Source organism: Idiotropiscis lumnitzeri, chromosome 5 (assembly GCF_059441095.1).
Source record: "Idiotropiscis lumnitzeri isolate Australia: NSW breed Sydney's pygmy pipehorse chromosome 5, RoL_Ilum_1.0, whole genome shotgun sequence".
Classification (NCBI taxonomy): domain Eukaryota; kingdom Metazoa; phylum Chordata; class Actinopteri; order Syngnathiformes; family Syngnathidae; genus Idiotropiscis; species Idiotropiscis lumnitzeri.
The window spans coordinates 5,618,935-5,633,391 of NC_142395.1; the positions used below are offsets into that span (position 1 = coordinate 5,618,935).

A 14,457-nucleotide genomic window follows, 5' to 3' on the forward strand; every position below is an offset into this window, starting at 1 on the left:
CCCATCTACGGATTTTTGTCCGCATTTAACCATGTGTATGTGCCAACAAATCATTGTACACATTTGCTGATATTTGTCATATATCTGTGACTTCAATCATGCATTGTAGATTGTTGTGACACATTTGTGACTGTGGTTATAGTTTCAGATTCTTGTTACGTATTTTTGGATTGAAGTATTTGCCACAATAAAGACCACATGTATAAAATGCAAAATTTTGGAGGGAATTCTCGCTTACGGCCATACTACCCTGAGAACGCCCGATCTCGTCCGATCTCGGAAGCTAAGCAGGGTCGGGCCTGGTTAGTACTTGGATGGGAGACCGCCTGGGAATACCAGGTGCTGTAAGCTTTTGCACCGCAAAAAATAAATAAATAAAAATAACTTTGACAAAGGTAAGCAAGTATGCGAGCTGCTTTTTTATAAATTTCCACATATTCGCCTGACAGGCTGAGAGCACAAAATGCCAACATTCAGCGTCCTCTGCCTTTGGGTGTTGCTACAGTCTCGCCGTGGACGACTCGCAAATGCGTGTGGCAATTTGCAAATGCGTGTCTGGAGACTTGACTGTGGCTCCGGAGCCACACATTGACCAAAAGGGTACCCTCGGAGTCTACAGGTGTAGCAGACATATGACCCGATGCAGTCCGGTTGGGTTGGTGCAGTGAGTGTTTACTAAATAAAAAGTTAATGAATCAATTTTAAAAAATGGTGTTTACTGAATGCAATAAAGGGAAGTATAGTTAATGTCGCAATTAGCAGGTGTGGAGAAGCTTCATTCATTTTTTTTAGCTTCACTGGTTATATCATTGGTTCTTATTTTATTAGTTCCACTTTATTCTTCCATTTATTCCAATTTAATTTAAATAATGTCAAATAAATGGTACATGACCATGGGTGGATAGCAGTGAACGCCCCCCCAAGTTATTGGTGTATATATTGGTGGTACGGGGCTGGTATAATATTAGTGCCCCCATGTGGTCCGAATGTGTAGCTACGGAGCCACACACGTCTCCTGACACGCATTTGCAAATCAGCACACGCATTTGCGAGTCGTCCGCGGCAGGACTGTAGCAAACGTCACCTGTAAGAACACAGCCAATCAAAAGGTCCCGTTTTTACAGGTCGCCCATCTACGGATTTTTGTCCGCATTTAACCATGTGTATGTGCCAACAAATCATTGTACACATTTGCTGATATTTGTCATATATCTGTGACTTCAATCATGCATTGTAGATTGTTGTGACACATTTGTGACTGTGGTTATAGTTTCAGATTCTAGTTACGTATTTTTGGATTGAAGTATTTGCCACAATAAAGACCACATGTATAAAATGCAAAATTTTGGAGGGAATTCTCGCTTACGGCCATACTACCCTGAGAACGCCCGATCTCGTCCGATCTCGGAAGCTAAGCAGGGTCGGGCCTGGTTAGTACTTGGATGGGAGACCGCCTGGGAATACCAGGTGCTGTAAGCTTTTGCACCGCAAAAAATAAATAAATAAAAATAACTTTGACAAATGTAAGCAAGTATGCGAGCTGCTTTTTTATAAATTTCCACATATTCGCCTGACAGGCTGAGAGCACAAAATGCCAACATTCGGCGTCCTCTGCCTTTGGGTGTTGCTACAGTCTCGCCGTGGACGACTCGCAAATGCGTGTGGCAATTTGCAAATGCGTGTCTGGAGACTTGACTGTGGCTCCGGAGCCACACATTGACCAAAAGGGTACCCTCGGAGTCTACAGGTGTAGCAGACATATGACCCGATGCAGTCCGGTTGGGTTGGTGCAGTGAGTGTTTACTAAATAAAAAGTTAATGAATCAATTTTAAAAAATGGTGTTTACTGAATGCAATAAAGGGAAGTATAGTTAATGTGGCAATTAGCAGGTGTGGAGAAGCTTCATTCATTTTTTTTAGCTTCACTGGTTATATCATTGGTTCTTATTTTATTAGTTCCACTTTATTCTTCCATTTATTCCAATTTAATTTAAATAATGTCAAATAAATGGTACATGACCATGGGTGGATAGCAGTGAACGCCCCCCCAAGTTATTGGTGTATATATTGGTGGTACGGGGCTGGTATAATATTAGTGCCCCCATGTGGTCCGAATGTGTAGCTACGGAGCCACACACGTCTCCTGACACGCATTTGCAAATCAGCACACGCATTTGCGAGTCGTCCGCGGCAGGACTGTAGCAAACGTCACCTGTAAGAACACAGCCAATCAAAAGGTCCCGTTTTTACAGGTCGCCCATCTACGGATTTTTGTCCGCATTTAACCATGTGTATGTGCCAACAAATCATTGTACACATTTGCTGATATTTGTCATATATCTGTGACTTCAATCATGCATTGTAGATTGTTGTGACACATTTGTGACTGTGGTTATAGTTTCAGATTCTAGTTACGTATTTTTGGATTGAAGTATTTGCCACAATAAAGACCACATGTATAAAATGCAAAATTTTGGAGGGAATTCTCGCTTACGGCCATACTACCCTGAGAACGCCCGATCTCGTCCGATCTCGGAAGCTAAGCAGGGTCGGGCCTGGTTAGTACTTGGATGGGAGACCGCCTGGGAATACCAGGTGCTGTAAGCTTTTGCACCGCAAAAAATAAATAAATAAAAATAACTTTGACAAATGTAAGCAAGTATGCGAGCTGCTTTTTTATAAATTTCCACATATTCGCCTGACAGGCTGAGAGCACAAAATGCCAACATTCAGCGTCCTCTGCCTTTGGGTGTTGCTACAGTCTCGCCGTGGACGACTCGCAAATGCGTGTGGCAATTTGCAAATGCGTGTCTGGAGACTTGACTGTGGCTCCGGAGCCACACATTGACCAAAAGGGTACCCTCGGAGTCTACAGGTGTAGCAGACATATGACCCGATGCAGTCCGGTTGGGTTGGTGCAGTGAGTGTTTACTAAATAAAAAGTTAATGAATCAATTTTAAAAAATGGTGTTTACTGAATGCAATAAAGGGAAGTATAGTTAATGTCGCAATTAGCAGGTGTGGAGAAGCTTCATTCATTTTTTTTAGCTTCACTGGTTATATCATTGGTTCTTATTTTATTAGTTCCACTTTATTCTTCCATTTATTCCAATTTAATTTAAATAATGTCAAATAAATGGTACATGACCATGGGTGGATAGCAGTGAACGCCCCCCCAAGTTATTGGTGTATATATTGGTGGTACGGGGCTGGTATAATATTAGTGCCCCCATGTGGTCCGAATGTGTAGCTACGGAGCCACACACGTCTCCTGACACGCATTTGCAAATCAGCACACGCATTTGCGAGTCGTCCGCGGCAGGACTGTAGCAAACGTCACCTGTAAGAACACAGCCAATCAAAAGGTCCCGTTTTTACAGGTCGCCCATCTACGGATTTTTGTCCGCATTTAACCATGTGTATGTGCCAACAAATCATTGTACACATTTGCTGATATTTGTCATATATCTGTGACTTCAATCATGCATTGTAGATTGTTGTGACACATTTGTGACTGTGGTTATAGTTTCAGATTCTTGTTACGTATTTTTGGATTGAAGTATTTGCCACAATAAAGACCACATGTATAAAATGCAAAATGTTGGAGGGAATTCTCGCTTACGGCCATACTACCCTGAGAACGCCCGATCTCGTCCGATCTCGGAAGCTAAGCAGGGTCGGGCCTGGTTAGTACTTGGATGGGAGACCGCCTGGGAATACCAGGTGCTGTAAGCTTTTGCACCGCAAAAAATAAATAAATAAAAATAACTTTGACAAATGTAAGCAAGTATGCGAGCTGCTTTTTTATAAATTTCCACATATTCGCCTGACAGGCTGAGAGCACAAAATGCCAACATTCGGCGTCCTCTGCCTTTGGGTGTTGCTACAGTCTCGCCGTGGACGACTCGCAAATGCGTGTGGCAATTTGCAAATGCGTGTCTGGAGACTTGACTGTGGCTCCGGAGCCACACATTGACCAAAAGGGTACCCTCGGAGTCTACAGGTGTAGCAGACATATGACCCGATGCAGTCCGGTTGGGTTGGTGCAGTGAGTGTTTACTAAATAAAAAGTTAATGAATCAATTTTAAAAAATGGTGTTTACTGAATGCAATAAAGGGAAGTATAGTTAATGTGGCAATTAGCAGGTGTGGAGAAGCTTCATTCATTTTTTTTAGCTTCACTGGTTATATCATTGGTTCTTATTTTATTAGTTCCACTTTATTCTTCCATTTATTCCAATTTAATTTAAATAATGTCAAATAAATGGTACATGACCATGGGTGGATAGCAGTGAACGCCCCCCCAAGTTATTGGTGTATATATTGGTGGTACGGGGCTGGTATAATATTAGTGCCCCCATGTGGTCCGAATGTGTAGCTACGGAGCCACACACGTCTCCTGACACGCATTTGCAAATCAGCACACGCATTTGCGAGTCGTCCGCGGCAGGACTGTAGCAAACGTCACCTGTAAGAACACAGCCAATCAAAAGGTCCCGTTTTTACAGGTCGCCCATCTACGGATTTTTGTCCGCATTTAACCATGTGTATGTGCCAACAAATCATTGTACACATTTGCTGATATTTGTCATATATCTGTGACTTCAATCATGCATTGTAGATTGTTGTGACACATTTGTGACTGTGGTTATAGTTTCAGATTCTAGTTACGTATTTTTGGATTGAAGTATTTGCCACAATAAAGACCACATGTATAAAATGCAAAATTTTGGAGGGAATTCTCGCTTACGGCCATACTACCCTGAGAACGCCCGATCTCGTCCGATCTCGGAAGCTAAGCAGGGTCGGGCCTGGTTAGTACTTGGATGGGAGACCGCCTGGGAATACCAGGTGCTGTAAGCTTTTGCACCGCAAAAAATAAATAAATAAAAATAACTTTGACAAATGTAAGCAAGTATGCGAGCTGCTTTTTTATAAATTTCCACATATTCGCCTGACAGGCTGAGAGCACAAAATGCCAACATTCAGCGTCCTCTGCCTTTGGGTGTTGCTACAGTCTCGCCGTGGACGACTCGCAAATGCGTGTGGCAATTTGCAAATGCGTGTCTGGAGACTTGACTGTGGCTCCGGAGCCACACATTGACCAAAAGGGTACCCTCGGAGTCTACAGGTGTAGCAGACATATGACCCGATGCAGTCCGGTTGGGTTGGTGCAGTGAGTGTTTACTAAATAAAAAGTTAATGAATCAATTTTAAAAAATGGTGTTTACTGAATGCAATAAAGGGAAGTATAGTTAATGTCGCAATTAGCAGGTGTGGAGAAGCTTCATTCATTTTTTTTAGCTTCACTGGTTATATCATTGGTTCTTATTTTATTAGTTCCACTTTATTCTTCCATTTATTCCAATTTAATTTAAATAATGTCAAATAAATGGTACATGACCATGGGTGGATAGCAGTGAACGCCCCCCCAAGTTATTGGTGTATATATTGGTGGTACGGGGCTGGTATAATATTAGTGCCCCCATGTGGTCCGAATGTGTAGCTACGGAGCCACACACGTCTCCTGACACGCATTTGCAAATCAGCACACGCATTTGCGAGTCGTCCGCGGCAGGACTGTAGCAAACGTCACCTGTAAGAACACAGCCAATCAAAAGGTCCCGTTTTTACAGGTCGCCCATCTACGGATTTTTGTCCGCATTTAACCATGTGTATGTGCCAACAAATCATTGTACACATTTGCTGATATTTGTCATATATCTGTGACTTCAATCATGCATTGTAGATTGTTGTGACACATTTGTGACTGTGGTTATAGTTTCAGATTCTTGTTACGTATTTTTGGATTGAAGTATTTGCCACAATAAAGACCACATGTATAAAATGCAAAATTTTGGAGGGAATTCTCGCTTACGGCCATACTACCCTGAGAACGCCCGATCTCGTCCGATCTCGGAAGCTAAGCAGGGTCGGGCCTGGTTAGTACTTGGATGGGAGACCGCCTGGGAATACCAGGTGCTGTAAGCTTTTGCACCGCAAAAAATAAATAAATAAAAATAACTTTGACAAATGTAAGCAAGTATGCGAGCTGCTTTTTTATAAATTTCCACATATTCGCCTGACAGGCTGAGAGCACAAAATGCCAACATTCAGCGTCCTCTGCCTTTGGGTGTTGCTACAGTCTCGCCGTGGACGACTCGCAAATGCGTGTGGCAATTTGCAAATGCGTGTCTGGAGACTTGACTGTGGCTCCGGAGCCACACATTGACCAAAAGGGTACCCTCGGAGTCTACAGGTGTAGCAGACATATGACCCGATGCAGTCCGGTTGGGTTGGTGCAGTGAGTGTTTACTAAATAAAAAGTTAATGAATCAATTTTAAAAAATGGTGTTTACTGAATGCAATAAAGGGAAGTATAGTTAATGTCGCAATTAGCAGGTGTGGAGAAGCTTCATTCATTTTTTTTAGCTTCACTGGTTATATCATTGGTTCTTATTTTATTAGTTCCACTTTATTCTTCCATTTATTCCAATTTAATTTAAATAATGTCAAATAAATGGTACATGACCATGGGTGGATAGCAGTGAACGCCCCCCCAAGTTATTGGTGTATATATTGGTGGTACGGGGCTGGTATAATATTAGTGCCCCCATGTGGTCCGAATGTGTAGCTACGGAGCCACACACGTCTCCTGACACGCATTTGCAAATCAGCACACGCATTTGCGAGTCGTCCGCGGCAGGACTGTAGCAAACGTCACCTGTAAGAACACAGCCAATCAAAAGGTCCCGTTTTTACAGGTCGCCCATCTACGGATTTTTGTCCGCATTTAACCATGTGTATGTGCCAACAAATCATTGTACACATTTGCTGATATTTGTCATATATCTGTGACTTCAATCATGCATTGTAGATTGTTGTGACACATTTGTGACTGTGGTTATAGTTTCAGATTCTAGTTACGTATTTTTGGATTGAAGTATTTGCCACAATAAAGACCACATGTATAAAATGCAAAATTTTGGAGGGAATTCTCGCTTACGGCCATACTACCCTGAGAACGCCCGATCTCGTCCGATCTCGGAAGCTAAGCAGGGTCGGGCCTGGTTAGTACTTGGATGGGAGACCGCCTGGGAATACCAGGTGCTGTAAGCTTTTGCACCGCAAAAAATAAATAAATAAAAATAACTTTGACAAATGTAAGCAAGTATGCGAGCTGCTTTTTTATAAATTTCCACATATTCGCCTGACAGGCTGAGAGCACAAAATGCCAACATTCAGCGTCCTCTGCCTTTGGGTGTTGCTACAGTCTCGCCGTGGACGACTCGCAAATGCGTGTGGCAATTTGCAAATGCGTGTCTGGAGACTTGACTGTGGCTCCGGAGCCACACATTGACCAAAAGGGTACCCTCGGAGTCTACAGGTGTAGCAGACATATGACCCGATGCAGTCCGGTTGGGTTGGTGCAGTGAGTGTTTACTAAATAAAAAGTTAATGAATCAATTTTAAAAAATGGTGTTTACTGAATGCAATAAAGGGAAGTATAGTTAATGTCGCAATTAGCAGGTGTGGAGAAGCTTCATTCATTTTTTTTAGCTTCACTGGTTATATCATTGGTTCTTATTTTATTAGTTCCACTTTATTCTTCCATTTATTCCAATTTAATTTAAATAATGTCAAATAAATGGTACATGACCATGGGTGGATAGCAGTGAACGCCCCCCCAAGTTATTGGTGTATATATTGGTGGTACGGGGCTGGTATAATATTAGTGCCCCCATGTGGTCCGAATGTGTAGCTACGGAGCCACACACGTCTCCTGACACGCATTTGCAAATCAGCACACGCATTTGCGAGTCGTCCGCGGCAGGACTGTAGCAAACGTCACCTGTAAGAACACAGCCAATCAAAAGGTCCCGTTTTTACAGGTCGCCCATCTACGGATTTTTGTCCGCATTTAACCATGTGTATGTGCCAACAAATCATTGTACACATTTGCTGATATTTGTCATATATCTGTGACTTCAATCATGCATTGTAGATTGTTGTGACACATTTGTGACTGTGGTTATAGTTTCAGATTCTTGTTACGTATTTTTGGATTGAAGTATTTGCCACAATAAAGACCACATGTATAAAATGCAAAATGTTGGAGGGAATTCTCGCTTACGGCCATACTACCCTGAGAACGCCCGATCTCGTCCGATCTCGGAAGCTAAGCAGGGTCGGGCCTGGTTAGTACTTGGATGGGAGACCGCCTGGGAATACCAGGTGCTGTAAGCTTTTGCACCGCAAAAAATAAATAAATAAAAATAACTTTGACAAATGTAAGCAAGTATGCGAGCTGCTTTTTTATAAATTTCCACATATTCGCCTGACAGGCTGAGAGCACAAAATGCCAACATTCGGCGTCCTCTGCCTTTGGGTGTTGCTACAGTCTCGCCGTGGACGACTCGCAAATGCGTGTGGCAATTTGCAAATGCGTGTCTGGAGACTTGACTGTGGCTCCGGAGCCACACATTGACCAAAAGGGTACCCTCGGAGTCTACAGGTGTAGCAGACATATGACCCGATGCAGTCCGGTTGGGTTGGTGCAGTGAGTGTTTACTAAATAAAAAGTTAATGAATCAATTTTAAAAAATGGTGTTTACTGAATGCAATAAAGGGAAGTATAGTTAATGTGGCAATTAGCAGGTGTGGAGAAGCTTCATTCATTTTTTTTAGCTTCACTGGTTATATCATTGGTTCTTATTTTATTAGTTCCACTTTATTCTTCCATTTATTCCAATTTAATTTAAATAATGTCAAATAAATGGTACATGACCATGGGTGGATAGCAGTGAACGCCCCCCCAAGTTATTGGTGTATATATTGGTGGTACGGGGCTGGTATAATATTAGTGCCCCCATGTGGTCCGAATGTGTAGCTACGGAGCCACACAAGTCTCCTGACACGCATTTGCAAATCAGCACACGCATTTGCGAGTCGTCCGCGGCAGGACTGTAGCAAACGTCACCTGTAAGAACACAGCCAATCAAAAGGTCCCGTTTTTACAGGTCGCCCATCTACGGATTTTTGTCCGCATTTAACCATGTGTATGTGCCAACAAATCATTGTACACATTTGCTGATATTTGTCATATATCTGTGACTTCAATCATGCATTGTAGATTGTTGTGACACATTTGTGACTGTGGTTATAGTTTCAGATTCTAGTTACGTATTTTTGGATTGAAGTATTTGCCACAATAAAGACCACATGTATAAAATGCAAAATTTTGGAGGGAATTCTCGCTTGCGGCCATACTACCCTGAGAACGCCCGATCTCGTCCGATCTCGGAAGCTAAGCAGGGTCGGGCCTGGTTAGTACTTGGATGGGAGACCGCCTGGGAATACCAGGTGCTGTAAGCTTTTGCACCGCAAAAAATAAATAAATAAAAATAACTTTGACAAATGTAAGCAAGTATGCGAGCTGCTTTTTTATAAATTTCCACATATTCGCCTGACAGGCTGAGAGCACAAAATGCCAACATTCAGCGTCCTCTGCCTTTGGGTGTTGCTACAGTCTCGCCGTGGACGACTCGCAAATGCGTGTGGCAATTTGCAAATGCGTGTCTGGAGACTTGACTGTGGCTCCGGAGCCACACATTGACCAAAAGGGTACCCTCGGAGTCTACAGGTGTAGCAGACATATGACCCGATGCAGTCCGGTTGGGTTGGTGCAGTGAGTGTTTACTAAATAAAAAGTTAATGAATCAATTTTAAAAAATGGTGTTTACTGAATGCAATAAAGGGAAGTATAGTTAATGTCGCAATTAGCAGGTGTGGAGAAGCTTCATTCATTTTTTTTAGCTTCACTGGTTATATCATTGGTTCTTATTTTATTAGTTCCACTTTATTCTTCCATTTATTCCAATTTAATTTAAATAATGTCAAATAAATGGTACATGACCATGGGTGGATAGCAGTGAACGCCCCCCCAAGTTATTGGTGTATATATTGGTGGTACGGGGCTGGTATAATATTAGTGCCCCCATGTGGTCCGAATGTGTAGCTACGGAGCCACACACGTCTCCTGACACGCATTTGCAAATCAGCACACGCATTTGCGAGTCGTCCGCGGCAGGACTGTAGCAAACGTCACCTGTAAGAACACAGCCAATCAAAAGGTCCCGTTTTTACAGGTCGCCCATCTACGGATTTTTGTCCGCATTTAACCATGTGTATGTGCCAACAAATCATTGTACACATTTGCTGATATTTGTCATATATCTGTGACTTCAATCATGCATTGTAGATTGTTGTGACACATTTGTGACTGTGGTTATAGTTTCAGATTCTTGTTACGTATTTTTGGATTGAAGTATTTGCCACAATAAAGACCACATGTATAAAATGCAAAATTTTGGAGGGAATTCTCGCTTACGGCCATACTACCCTGAGAACGCCCGATCTCGTCCGATCTCGGAAGCTAAGCAGGGTCGGGCCTGGTTAGTACTTGGATGGGAGACCGCCTGGGAATACCAGGTGCTGTAAGCTTTTGCACCGCAAAAAATAAATAAATAAAAATAACTTTGACAAATGTAAGCAAGTATGCGAGCTGCTTTTTTATAAATTTCCACATATTCGCCTGACAGGCTGAGAGCACAAAATGCCAACATTCAGCGTCCTCTGCCTTTGGGTGTTGCTACAGTCTCGCCGTGGACGACTCGCAAATGCGTGTGGCAATTTGCAAATGCGTGTCTGGAGACTTGACTGTGGCTCCGGAGCCACACATTGACCAAAAGGGTACCCTCGGAGTCTACAGGTGTAGCAGACATATGACCCGATGCAGTCCGGTTGGGTTGGTGCAGTGAGTGTTTACTAAATAAAAAGTTAATGAATCAATTTTAAAAAATGGTGTTTACTGAATGCAATAAAGGGAAGTATAGTTAATGTCGCAATTAGCAGGTGTGGAGAAGCTTCATTCATTTTTTTTAGCTTCACTGGTTATATCATTGGTTCTTATTTTATTAGTTCCACTTTATTCTTCCATTTATTCCAATTTAATTTAAATAATGTCAAATAAATGGTACATGACCATGGGTGGATAGCAGTGAACGCCCCCCCAAGTTATTGGTGTATATATTGGTGGTACGGGGCTGGTATAATATTAGTGCCCCCATGTGGTCCGAATGTGTAGCTACGGAGCCACACACGTCTCCTGACACGCATTTGCAAATCAGCACACGCATTTGCGAGTCGTCCGCGGCAGGACTGTAGCAAACGTCACCTGTAAGAACACAGCCAATCAAAAGGTCCCGTTTTTACAGGTCGCCCATCTACGGATTTTTGTCCGCATTTAACCATGTGTATGTGCCAACAAATCATTGTACACATTTGCTGATATTTGTCATATATCTGTGACTTCAATCATGCATTGTAGATTGTTGTGACACATTTGTGACTGTGGTTATAGTTTCAGATTCTAGTTACGTATTTTTGGATTGAAGTATTTGCCACAATAAAGACCACATGTATAAAATGCAAAATTTTGGAGGGAATTCTCGCTTACGGCCATACTACCCTGAGAACGCCCGATCTCGTCCGATCTCGGAAGCTAAGCAGGGTCGGGCCTGGTTAGTACTTGGATGGGAGACCGCCTGGGAATACCAGGTGCTGTAAGCTTTTGCACCGCAAAAAATAAATAAATAAAAATAACTTTGACAAATGTAAGCAAGTATGCGAGCTGCTTTTTTATAAATTTCCACATATTCGCCTGACAGGCTGAGAGCACAAAATGCCAACATTCAGCGTCCTCTGCCTTTGGGTGTTGCTACAGTCTCGCCGTGGACGACTCGCAAATGCGTGTGGCAATTTGCAAATGCGTGTCTGGAGACTTGACTGTGGCTCCGGAGCCACACATTGACCAAAAGGGTACCCTCGGAGTCTACAGGTGTAGCAGACATATGACCCGATGCAGTCCGGTTGGGTTGGTGCAGTGAGTGTTTACTAAATAAAAAGTTAATGAATCAATTTTAAAAAATGGTGTTTACTGAATGCAATAAAGGGAAGTATAGTTAATGTCGCAATTAGCAGGTGTGGAGAAGCTTCATTCATTTTTTTTAGCTTCACTGGTTATATCATTGGTTCTTATTTTATTAGTTCCACTTTATTCTTCCATTTATTCCAATTTAATTTAAATAATGTCAAATAAATGGTACATGACCATGGGTGGATAGCAGTGAACGCCCCCCCAAGTTATTGGTGTATATATTGGTGGTACGGGGCTGGTATAATATTAGTGCCCCCATGTGGTCCGAATGTGTAGCTACGGAGCCACACACGTCTCCTGACACGCATTTGCAAATCAGCACACGCATTTGCGAGTCGTCCGCGGCAGGACTGTAGCAAACGTCACCTGTAAGAACACAGCCAATCAAAAGGTCCCGTTTTTACAGGTCGCCCATCTACGGATTTTTGTCCGCATTTAACCATGTGTATGTGCCAACAAATCATTGTACACATTTGCTGATATTTGTCATATATCTGTGACTTCAATCATGCATTGTAGATTGTTGTGACACATTTGTGACTGTGGTTATAGTTTCAGATTCTTGTTACGTATTTTTGGATTGAAGTATTTGCCACAATAAAGACCACATGTATAAAATGCAAAATTTTGGAGGGAATTCTCGCTTACGGCCATACTACCCTGAGAACGCCCGATCTCGTCCGATCTCGGAAGCTAAGCAGGGTCGGGCCTGGTTAGTACTTGGATGGGAGACCGCCTGGGAATACCAGGTGCTGTAAGCTTTTGCACCGCAAAAAATAAATAAATAAAAATAACTTTGACAAATGTAAGCAAGTATGCGAGCTGCTTTTTTATAAATTTCCACATATTCGCCTGACAGGCTGAGAGCACAAAATGCCAACATTCAGCGTCCTCTGCCTTTGGGTGTTGCTACAGTCTCGCCGTGGACGACTCGCAAATGCGTGTGGCAATTTGCAAATGCGTGTCTGGAGACTTGACTGTGGCTCCGGAGCCACACATTGACCAAAAGGGTACCCTCGGAGTCTACAGGTGTAGCAGACATATGACCCGATGCAGTCCGGTTGGGTTGGTGCAGTGAGTGTTTACTAAATAAAAAGTTAATGAATCAATTTTAAAAAATGGTGTTTACTGAATGCAATAAAGGGAAGTATAGTTAATGTCGCAATTAGCAGGTGTGGAGAAGCTTCATTCATTTTTTTTAGCTTCACTGGTTATATCATTGGTTCTTATTTTATTAGTTCCACTTTATTCTTCCATTTATTCCAATTTAATTTAAATAATGTCAAATAAATGGTACATGACCATGGGTGGATAGCAGTGAACGCCCCCCCAAGTTATTGGTGTATATATTGGTGGTACGGGGCTGGTATAATATTAGTGCCCCCATGTGGTCCGAATGTGTAGCTACGGAGCCACACACGTCTCCTGACACGCATTTGCAAATCAGCACACGCATTTGCGAGTCGTCCGCGGCAGGACTGTAGCAAACGTCACCTGTAAGAACACAGCCAATCAAAAGGTCCCGTTTTTACAGGTCGCCCATCTACGGATTTTTGTCCGCATTTAACCATGTGTATGTGCCAACAAATCATTGTACACATTTGCTGATATTTGTCATATATCTGTGACTTCAATCATGCATTGTAGATTGTTGTGACACATTTGTGACTGTGGTTATAGTTTCAGATTCTAGTTACGTATTTTTGGATTGAAGTATTTGCCACAATAAAGACCACATGTATAAAATGCAAAATTTTGGAGGGAATTCTCGCTTACGGCCATACTACCCTGAGAACGCCCGATCTCGTCCGATCTCGGAAGCTAAGCAGGGTCGGGCCTGGTTAGTACTTGGATGGGAGACCGCCTGGGAATACCAGGTGCTGTAAGCTTTTGCACCGCAAAAAATAAATAAATAAAAATAACTTTGACAAATGTAAGCAAGTATGCGAGCTGCTTTTTTATAAATTTCCACATATTCGCCTGACAGGCTGAGAGCACAAAATGCCAACATTCAGCGTCCTCTGCCTTTGGGTGTTGCTACAGTCTCGCCGTGGACGACTCGCAAATGCGTGTGGCAATTTGCAAATGCGTGTCTGGAGACTTGACTGTGGCTCCGGAGCCACACATTGACCAAAAGGGTACCCTCGGAGTCTACAGGTGTAGCAGACATATGACCCGATGCAGTCCGGTTGGGTTGGTGCAGTGAGTGTTTACTAAATAAAAAGTTAATGAATCAATTTTAAAAAATGGTGTTTACTGAATGCAATAAAGGGAAGTATAGTTAATGTCGCAATTAGCAGGTGTGGAGAAGCTTCATTCATTTTTTTTAGCTTCACTGGTTATATCATTGGTTCTTATTTTATTAGTTCCACTTTATTCTTCCATTTATTCCAATTTAATTTAAATAATGTCAAATAAATGGTACATGACCATGGGTGGATAGCAGTGAACGCCCCCCC

General features: G+C 42.5%; 13 non-coding genes across 13 annotated transcripts; all 13 read left to right on the top strand.

The window, feature by feature from the left end:
* Window positions 1–232: 232 nt before the first annotated feature.
* LOC148336498 (5S ribosomal RNA) lies at window positions 233–351 on the top strand. Its single transcript, XR_015843897.1, has one exon. It is a non-coding gene; the product is annotated as a 5S ribosomal RNA (ribosomal RNA).
* A 1,009-nt stretch (window positions 352–1,360) lies between these two features.
* LOC148336499 (5S ribosomal RNA) lies at window positions 1,361–1,479 on the top strand. Its single transcript, XR_015843898.1, has one exon. It is a non-coding gene; the product is annotated as a 5S ribosomal RNA (ribosomal RNA).
* A 1,009-nt stretch (window positions 1,480–2,488) lies between these two features.
* Window positions 2,489–2,607, top strand: LOC148336500 (5S ribosomal RNA). The gene has a single exon (XR_015843900.1). It is a non-coding gene; the product is annotated as a 5S ribosomal RNA (ribosomal RNA).
* A 1,009-nt stretch (window positions 2,608–3,616) lies between these two features.
* LOC148336501 (5S ribosomal RNA) lies at window positions 3,617–3,735 on the top strand. Its single transcript, XR_015843901.1, has one exon. It is a non-coding gene; the product is annotated as a 5S ribosomal RNA (ribosomal RNA).
* A 1,009-nt stretch (window positions 3,736–4,744) lies between these two features.
* On the top strand, window positions 4,745–4,863 carry LOC148336502 (5S ribosomal RNA). Its single transcript, XR_015843902.1, has one exon. It is a non-coding gene; the product is annotated as a 5S ribosomal RNA (ribosomal RNA).
* Window positions 4,864–5,872: 1,009 nt separating this feature from the next.
* Window positions 5,873–5,991, top strand: LOC148336503 (5S ribosomal RNA). Its single transcript, XR_015843903.1, has one exon. It is a non-coding gene; the product is annotated as a 5S ribosomal RNA (ribosomal RNA).
* A 1,009-nt stretch (window positions 5,992–7,000) lies between these two features.
* LOC148336504 (5S ribosomal RNA) lies at window positions 7,001–7,119 on the top strand. The gene has a single exon (XR_015843904.1). It is a non-coding gene; the product is annotated as a 5S ribosomal RNA (ribosomal RNA).
* Window positions 7,120–8,128: 1,009 nt separating this feature from the next.
* Window positions 8,129–8,247, top strand: LOC148336505 (5S ribosomal RNA). The gene has a single exon (XR_015843905.1). It is a non-coding gene; the product is annotated as a 5S ribosomal RNA (ribosomal RNA).
* Window positions 8,248–9,256: 1,009 nt separating this feature from the next.
* LOC148336506 (5S ribosomal RNA) lies at window positions 9,257–9,375 on the top strand. Its single transcript, XR_015843425.1, has one exon. It is a non-coding gene; the product is annotated as a 5S ribosomal RNA (ribosomal RNA).
* Window positions 9,376–10,384: 1,009 nt separating this feature from the next.
* LOC148336507 (5S ribosomal RNA) lies at window positions 10,385–10,503 on the top strand. Its single transcript, XR_015843906.1, has one exon. It is a non-coding gene; the product is annotated as a 5S ribosomal RNA (ribosomal RNA).
* A 1,009-nt stretch (window positions 10,504–11,512) lies between these two features.
* On the top strand, window positions 11,513–11,631 carry LOC148336508 (5S ribosomal RNA). Its single transcript, XR_015843907.1, has one exon. It is a non-coding gene; the product is annotated as a 5S ribosomal RNA (ribosomal RNA).
* Window positions 11,632–12,640: 1,009 nt separating this feature from the next.
* On the top strand, window positions 12,641–12,759 carry LOC148336509 (5S ribosomal RNA). Its single transcript, XR_015843908.1, has one exon. It is a non-coding gene; the product is annotated as a 5S ribosomal RNA (ribosomal RNA).
* Window positions 12,760–13,768: 1,009 nt separating this feature from the next.
* On the top strand, window positions 13,769–13,887 carry LOC148336510 (5S ribosomal RNA). Its single transcript, XR_015843909.1, has one exon. It is a non-coding gene; the product is annotated as a 5S ribosomal RNA (ribosomal RNA).
* Window positions 13,888–14,457: the final 570 nt, after the last annotated feature.